Source organism: Ochlerotatus camptorhynchus, unplaced genomic scaffold (assembly GCF_037179485.1).
Source record: "Ochlerotatus camptorhynchus isolate MF236.1 unplaced genomic scaffold, CSIRO-AGI_Acam_v1.1 ptg000128l, whole genome shotgun sequence".
Lineage (NCBI taxonomy): Eukaryota > Metazoa > Arthropoda > Insecta > Diptera > Culicidae > Ochlerotatus > Ochlerotatus camptorhynchus.
Genome location: NW_027040618.1, coordinates 4,782,822 through 4,790,885, shown reverse-complemented (window position 1 = coordinate 4,790,885; position 8,064 = coordinate 4,782,822). Strand labels below are relative to the sequence as shown.

The 8,064-nt window shown below is 40.8% G+C and overlaps 1 protein-coding gene across 1 annotated transcript in view; it reads left to right on the top strand.

Annotated features, from left to right (window-relative positions):
- Positions 1-4,943: 4,943 nt before the first annotated feature.
- Urod (uroporphyrinogen decarboxylase) overlaps positions 4,944-8,064 on the top strand; it is a 152,616-nt gene continuing 149,495 nt past the window's right edge. Inside the window, exon 1 of the mRNA XM_065220508.1 lies at positions 4,944-4,947. The gene's annotated coding sequence lies outside the window, so the exon portion shown is untranslated. The remainder of the gene's footprint in view (positions 4,948-8,064) is intronic.

Genomic DNA, 8,064 nt, shown 5'->3' with positions numbered 1-8,064 from the left:
CGACACGTTCAGAAATTTTCCTCTTTTGGAAAATCTTGGTGGCCCTAAAAGTACAGGCTTAAATCCGTTGGAAGATGATGATGACGTGTAGGCAGCAGGATCAGCAAATCGGGCCGGACAATCGCATATTCTTCGGTTAAATCATTGGGTACTCGCAAGAGTCTCAGGCCCGTCTGCTGCTGGACAGGGGTTGAACTGGTGTCTGCGACAGGTTGAAAGGCCGCAGCGAAGGATACCTCAACTTCGCTACGATGAATGGGAACTCGAAAGAGTCTTGGCGCGGCTGCTGCTGGACCCGGTGGTTGGAAAGGCGCTACAAAACTTCACTACAAAAATTGGGCACTCAGAAGAGTCTCGGTCCGGTTGCTTCAGGATTAGAACCTTGGTTGCTACCGTTTTGCTGATCGTCGCGATGGTTCTACTTCCACACAGGGGTAGTTACTTTGTTGGTTATGTGACCAGAGTGAAAATAAAAAATACATCAGAGATTTTCGAAACTGTCATTGAGGTTTAGTGTTTACCATTTCGACTTGTTTCGTCTACTAACGACTCTCTGATGACAGTGTTGGGGAAGCAGCAATGCTACATCGACATGTTTCGTCTAGAAGCAATTCTCTGATGACTGTGTTGTTGTTGTTTATTGATTTATTTGATAAGGCTCAAACGAATTAACTTTACAGAGCCGATGATTCTTGGTCACTATAAATCTTAAAACTATAGTCAAAAGGTACAACACAATGCATACTTTATCTTCCGCCATCCAAAAAGCCTCCTCCATCAGAACTGGAGCCGCTTCCAGTGGTTTACTTGTATGGCAGTTACACCATCGTGGGGCAAAGCGCTTCCATTGCAGCAATGGACGCAAAACGTGGTCAGCACTCACACACTCATCACGAAACGGTTGCTTTCCAAAGTCGACGACGCATCGACCGAAAGAACTGCTGATGAAGAACAATGAGGAGGACCCCACAATGGTTGCTGCCGAGAATACGGACGATCGCGTGGCACACATCGAGAGTGGCCTGCTTTTGTCGACAGCCGAGTGAACACTGTGATGACTGTGTTGGGGAAGCAGCATATGCATGTACGTAATTGGTGGATTTGGTAGTTATTTATTTCGACGCGTTTGGACAATGCTTGACATTTAACACTTTTTCAATAATTTCGGATAAAAAAAAATATGTCGGATCGATTGGTGGTAAAATTACACAGCAAAAAATTAATTTTAATATCACATCAAAGTGGATGCACTTAAATCGTGTCGAAAATATGGTGTAATATTACTTGCCAAAAAGGTCAAAATTATCATAAATACAGTGCATGAACTGACATTACGTTGCTTTTACTGCATTTGTTTATTTTTGTGGCCATAAAAATTACATGAAATTATTAACATGATTGTAGTGCATCCTCTTAAATGTAATATTAAAATTTATTTTTTGCTGTGTATTGAAATTGGTCCAGGGCCAGCTGAGTTATTAACGTTCAAAATCTTTCATAATTTCGTTACATGTTCCATTTTCGATTTTCACAAAGTGAAATCACAGACGTAGTCCTACGTCAAAATATCTTTCACGAGATCGAATTCTGTTCAGTTTGGAGAGTGGGGACGGGAGAGGGCTTTTAATTTACAGCCATTCCATAGCAAAACGATTTAGTGGTTCTCAGAACTTCTTAAAAATTCAGTAGTTTTGCTCCTTATTGCAAAATATTAGACCCGTTTTATTTTATTTTGTCATTAGGGTGACCATTTCCATGTTAGAGTGGTCCAAAAAATCGATTTTATTTTCAAAAATGACTTTTGAACCACTGGGCTGATTTCAAACATCAAAATATCAAATGAAAGGTAACGAAAAATACTTTTTTAGAAAATTATAGTGATACCAATTTTTCCTAGAAATTTTAAGCTGTATACACATTATATCACAAAAGCAAAGATGCGTGTTTTTTTTTTCGTTTTAGAGTTATATTTTTTTGAAGTTATCAAGTTTTGGGTTTCCGCTCAATAATCCTATGTGACTAGATTACAATGCGTCTTCAATAATTTAAAATGTAGTATTTTTAATAACCTTTCACTTGATATTTTGATCTTTAAAATCGACCCAGTGGTTCAAAACTTATAAATTTTTGAAAAAAGTCTTTTTTGAAAAAAAAAATCGATTGATGGACCACCCTAACATGGAAATGGTCATCCTTATAAAAAATATGTGTCAAACATTTTGCGATACGGAACAAAACTACAATTTTTTACGAAATTCTGAGAACTACTATATCGTTTTGCTACGGAATGGCTTTATAGGGGAAATGGATGTAATGTCGGCCTAAGTGTCACTAATTTGGGCCCATACATAAATTCAGCAATCGACTAAATTTTTAATGGCTACCAAAAATATCCATAAGTACCGTCCCAATGACGCGTTCATCTAGATAAAATTGATAAATAGCAGATTTTTTGCGATGGGCCCAATCTTAAATCCATAGGCCAACATTATTGCCATTTCCCCTATATTTATTTTTTAAATTGATTTCATGATGCATAATCAGAAAATCAGGAAAAACAAGACACAGTGCTTCCTCCAATAATTTAATAAATTTTCAGCTTTTTTGTTAAATTTCGGTATGTTAGGATCTACCACCGATTCCTAGTCCTAACTTCTTCAAACTAGGGGAACAGGATTTTTCAGTAATCAAAGGAACACATCTTTGTCCTTGTTACCTTTTATGCCTTGTTGATAGTGATAAGTCCTCGGGTTGCCTGGACCGAGGATGATCTTGAAACAAGGAAAAAATGAGTTAGTTAATCTTCATCTATGTGATTCCTAATCAACTATTCGTTGTTCCCTAGTTTGAAGTGGTTTAGACAAGGGTTCTGATGCATGGTCATTATAGGTGTCATTGCTAAGGAATCCAATTTTGACTGACAAAAGCGCTCGCCTTTGGAGGGTGTTCCAACACCCCGAGGGCATAAATAGCGGGACCTTTAAATTAGAATCGATTCCTTGCAATGCAGGAATGACAACTGTATCAAAACCGAATACTTCGAGCGGTGCCGGTGGTGAAGTGGTAAGCGTGATTACCTCTCACCCCAGCAGGCCTGGGTTCAATCCCAGGCGGCGCCACCAGGATGCTCTGAGGCATAACATCTCTGATCACGCCTTCCTTCGGAAGGGAAGTAAAGCCGTTGGTCCCCGGTTTATGCGTTGATGGGTCGATAGGTAGGGTCCAGATGTGGGAGCTGCCTTCCTGGCGTCGGTAGCATTGGTGCTCAGCACGGAAAACAAGATCGACGGAAAACAAACCGAAGGAAAAAAAAAAGACTGCACCGTCCCCGTCCCATCAGGCAAAAGATACACAGGCTTGGTATGAGGTCAATTTCCCGGATTTCATTTTGTCGAAAGAGTGGTCTGCCTCCTCACCCGATTTGAATCCTCTCGACTTCTTTGCATGGGGCTACATATTACCGTGGAAACTTGTAAGCAACGTTTGGTGAAAATATGGGACGAAATGCCTCAAGGCCCTCAAGATATCGTGCGTGTCAGCTGTAACGATTTTCAAAAACGGATGCGGCTCGTAATTAAAGGAAAGGGAGAAAGATTTGAATTGGACTAAGTTAAGACAAATGTTATAGATACACGAAACAGGAAATACACTGAAAATTAAATTTCACATCATCTTCTCATTTCATGACCATATACTTTACTGATAGGAATTACCTTTCACCCTGTAGATTTAAATATAGGTATTTCAAGATATAATTATATCTGAAGGTGTCCGAAATATGAAGGTGTTCGATATATGATTCAGAAAGGTATCGAAGAAATCATGTTGAGTCTACAGAACTAACCAAAAATAAATCTGGAAGTTCGATGCAACGTAGCAGCATGGGCACAGATATACAAATCAAAAGGTCTGCATAGGACACATCCAAGCAGGCTTGCAATTGCTCATTACAGCTTAAATGCTAGTTTTCGTAATTATGAAACTATGGGATACTATAATGATAATGTTTATTTAAGAAGCGAGAAGATGTGGTAAAGTGTGTTTATTTATTATCGCTGATTGCTCGCTCATCGCGTTGCTCAGCGTTACAGCTAATCGCTATTGTGACCTTCTGAAAGCTAAATTTTTCAGGTTTTATGTGTCATACACACACTTTACCTTCTTTTCTTTCTTGCATCTTGTAAATAAGAATTATCATTAAAATATCTCATAGCTTCATAAATCCGAAAAATAGCATTTTAGCTGTAATGAGCATTTGCAAGCTTGCATCCAAGTCCAACAAAGAGCTGGAACCTCGGCACGTATTAGCTCAGGAGGTCCTATCGCGGATCAACTTTCTCTAGGAACAGCAGCGAGGGCTGAAATAGCAAATCCACTGTTTGACATCCCATATCAATAATCAGGAAAACAAAGTCAAGCACATTCAGAAGCAATTGGAGAAACAAGTTCCATACCATCATCAGTAAACAGAGAAAAGAGAATTGTTTTACTTGAAGAATATTGCTATATAACTAAAAACTATATGACTAAAAATCATACCGAACCAAAAGTATAAATCTAAACCGCAGGAGGAGATGATAAATATGAGATAGAGTACTGAATTTCAAGACAGCTTACAGGATATCGGTTAAATTCCAACTGCAGAAGTGGCGAGTCAAAAAGCTAATCGATTGCATCGCCGGGTGATTTCCTTCCAATCCATTATACTGATTTTCACACCCAGGTACCCCGTCAAGTTCATAAGGGTTAATCGGAATCATTCCTCATTCGCAACGAGAAGCATCAAACTAGTTCATCCAACTAGTAACGCTTGATTGAACATTTCGAAACACTTCCTTGAGATTGCCAAGAAGCACAGTTTTTCTTTTGTGAGTGCAAAGCATCAAAACAAACCACCCCGCCATCATTCCGAGACATCCGCAGTTAAGCGCGATCACTCGCCAGTCACGCCGCCACAGTTGTTGTGAAAAAATGCGAAAACATCAAGCAATGTAAATATGTTGGTTGTGTGTAGCTCAAACGGAATGAAATGAATCGCTGTAAATATGCCACTGCGCCGCTCGCACGACCTCGCAAATTGCGCGAAGGCTATACGAGCCGCCGAAATTCAGCTCTAACTCGACTCTCGAAACGGAAGCCAATTTATTTACTAGACTTGCTGTTTTTTCACAATTGTGTGTAAGCCACTAGGCATGAGCAGCTGGAGCGCGAGTATAGCGGTAGTGTGTTTGTTTTTGCCAATCAAAACGACGAGCAAAGTTTCAAATCATAAATATACAGTTGAGGTCAGGACGGCCGGCGGCTCAGGCACTTTGGATGCGCGAAGCGGTCGAATGGTCACACTGAGGTCAAACCTTGAGGACTCTGACGGCTGCGTACTGTTCAGATGCGCAAAATTCAAGATGGAATCCTGCACGTACGCAGTCTTCATCAATGCACACTGAGAATGATTTTGCGCATCGTTTCGATCGGTGCTAATTGACGCTCCCCTCAACCCCCTACTCGATCACTCCGCTTGCGGATCTAGGTCAGTGCCATAAATATACGCTGTTGGTTAAAGTGTCACTTTTTGCCTTCAAAAGTGCCAATAAAGCAAGAGAACGTGTTAGATTGTCGCCATGTACGAATAAGGGCAGCAAGAACTGGGCACTGGCTTTCAAGGGAGATAAGCCATAAAACCACCTAGAGTTGGCGCAGTATTGGTGCAACGTGCTCGTTGCGTTGTGTTGTGTTTACACATGGTGGCGCGAAAATAAACGGCGCCGTCGTCGTCTTCGTTAATTCGGCATTGCCTATACAGAAATCCTCTGAATAGCGCGGTGGGTGGTACCGTTCACCGACCGCAATTTCTCGGCTGTCCTCCAACCAATGGAGCTGATTTTTCCTATGTGATTAGAGTCAATCACAACATTATCACCTGCAGAAAATCAGCTCAATTGGTTGGAAAACAGCCGAGAAATCGCACCACCCACCGCGCTATTCCGGGGATTCATGTGCATGCTACTTTGAGCATTAGGGCCCAGTATAGGCGGCGAATATAAATTGGTAGCAGCGAAAAAAGACGCAAGCTTTACGCAATTTAAATGCAAATGCCAACCAAAAGATACCTACCAACCTATGCCGATATAGGAAGGGCCAATGAAGGACGAAGCCACTACGGTGAGCTACTACCAACTGCTCTACTATACGGTAAGGGTTGACAGCTCGCTAAACCGGTGTAGTTCTCTTATGGTGGTGACTGTTTTTCTGCTTGTGCTTCTGAGCTGTTCGCTGCTGCTGATGGTGATAAAAATGCGACCCTGTCCGATGGCCCTTGTGTGCACGCATGAGATGTGTGGTATGGATGGTAACGAATTGGCGATTGCCCAATGAGTGGATTCTAGTTTACCTTTCCGTGTGCGTGTGCGCGCTCGCGGACCTTGGCGGTTCGGTGATGTTGTTGCGGTATATTGGGGATCGAGTTGAGTGAAATCGATTAGTCATTTAGCTTTAATTTGGAATGGAGTCAATATATAATTCAATGCAATATTTGAGACAGGGGGTATACCTTGACTATAATACACATAATTATGGCATATTTACTGGTACCTTAAATTGCATTGATAAACTTAAGCTTGATTTGTTCAATGAAGTACAGTGTCAAGGAAATTGAACAAAATATTCAACATTAACTGATGACTGGTAGCCAACTCAATTGATAAGTTTGGAAAAGTTGCTACACTTTGTTTTTATTATATTTCCTACATCATTTAAATCCATAATTATTGACCAAATTTATCTTTCATCAACTTCAAACTTTTAGCAATCACACGGCAAAACACAAATTCCAGAGTCGTTCCGTACATATGAGTTTTCGCTAGCACATCCTGCACGGCAGGAATCGCAGCGATAATCCCCACGGTTTTTACATGTTTCGGGACAAACCGGAGCACAGGTCGAGAACACTTCATGGGGTTCTGTGCAGTTTTCTGTTAAAAATTGATAAAAGTAAATGTAAACGAAGAACTACTTTTCGGCGAGCATATTATTCATCTGGTTAAACTTACCGGGGCAATTGTCACCATTTACCATAACGGTGGTGGAGATGATAACCGCAACTGTAACAACCACAAGAAGCTTCATATTAAACACTGATACTCTCCGTAACACAGGAACTGTATGTATGCATAAGTCCGTAGGATGGTACGTGCAACAATGATCAGCCATTATACATCTTGGCAGTTGTTTGTGATTCTGCCACGTGATTGCATTTTATGATGATAATATTCCGAATTTAACTCTTCAACGAATGGTTGAAAACTCGAATGATGATGATGGTCCCACCTCTTACCCCTATAGTTACAGATATAAATTCTCTCTAGAGTTCACAGTTGCTTCACAGCGATATAAACGTGAAAAAGTATTACAAGCGATCAAGAGTTACAACAAAGCATACTATACACTAGCAACCCCTCAATCTGATGCTACCATAATTGTCAGGAATGCCTACGAACCCCCAACATTCAGCCAGAAAACTTATTACTTACTCAAGGTATCTACCAAATAAGCTTCAAAGTTGCATTTTGACGTAGGACTACGTCTTTCGGCAACATATTGGGGGTGCAGTTTCATTTCATAAAAAAGTCGACCCCATTACGAAAAGTTGTCAGATTTTGGCCACTTATAACTCTGTCAATAGTGGATGGACAACAAGCCAATCAATTGGAAAAAATTTCTACAAATCTGCTAAAATGAACACTTTATCAATTTTCAATAGAACACTATTGAAGATTACACAAATCTCCAACTGTTGCAACGGTGATCATAATTATCACCGGTTGCCTCCAAAAAGCGCATTAACACAGATTTCAAAATCGAATTCCATCCGGTCTCGCCAAACGGTGCTTATTCAATCACCGTGTGTGGTGGTGTCCGGTTAGTCGTCACTAGCAGCAACAGAAGTCAGTGATTTTGGTGCGTGGCGTTGTACATTTTTCTCCAGTAGACAACGAAAGGCTCTCCGCAAGCAGCCAGCTATCAAGGTTGCCCTCAAGAGCCCTATATTCACCGAAGAAGGAGGAAGAA